Here is a 723-nt window from a genome sequence, read left to right on the forward strand (position 1 = left end):
AATCAAGACTTTGTAAAAGAGCATAATAGGACCCCTTTAAATATTCATCTAGCTATACTTCACATTAAACTATGGAACGGCTTCAGAACACTTAAAATATAGTGCACGGAAATGTATGGTGCTTTATAATGTTTTTGTGCCTTTCGTGGGGCTTAACAATAACACAGAATAGTATACGCACAATATCGGATTTGGATCGGTCTCGTCTGACCGATACCCGATCTGGCAGAAAATGGCAATATCGGAGCTGATACCGATACTGAGTATCGGATCGATGCATCCCTAGTATTTTTAATATAAAAATAATGCAAAATTCAGTTTCATTGCTAGTATGAGATATTTATCTAAATCCAGCTGCGGTTGCAACATGTTAATTTTGAACCCTGACTGCCCAGCTCATACCATCCAGGTTGATTGGCGTCCCAAGAAATTGTTCCTGCATCGACTTGTCTCCATCAACATGCCAGGTTACAGTTTCATTGACAGCTGGCTGGAAGATGAGAAATATAAAATAGAGTGGTCGACCGATATTAGTTTTTTGACAGCTGATGCCGATATCTTGGAAAGCAGGGTGGCCGATATAAAGCCGATATTATTTTATTTATTTTAATTAATATTTAAGAAATTTGAAATCATTTGAAAATGGATTTTAAAATAAATTTGTAAAATATACATACTTATACTTTAGATGACAATGTATTTTTCACAAATAAATAAATATTT

Source organism: Sinocyclocheilus rhinocerous, unplaced genomic scaffold, assembly GCF_001515625.1.
Source record: "Sinocyclocheilus rhinocerous isolate Xijiao unplaced genomic scaffold, SAMN03320098_v1.1 scaffold1170, whole genome shotgun sequence".
NCBI lineage: Eukaryota > Metazoa > Chordata > Actinopteri > Cypriniformes > Cyprinidae > Sinocyclocheilus > Sinocyclocheilus rhinocerous.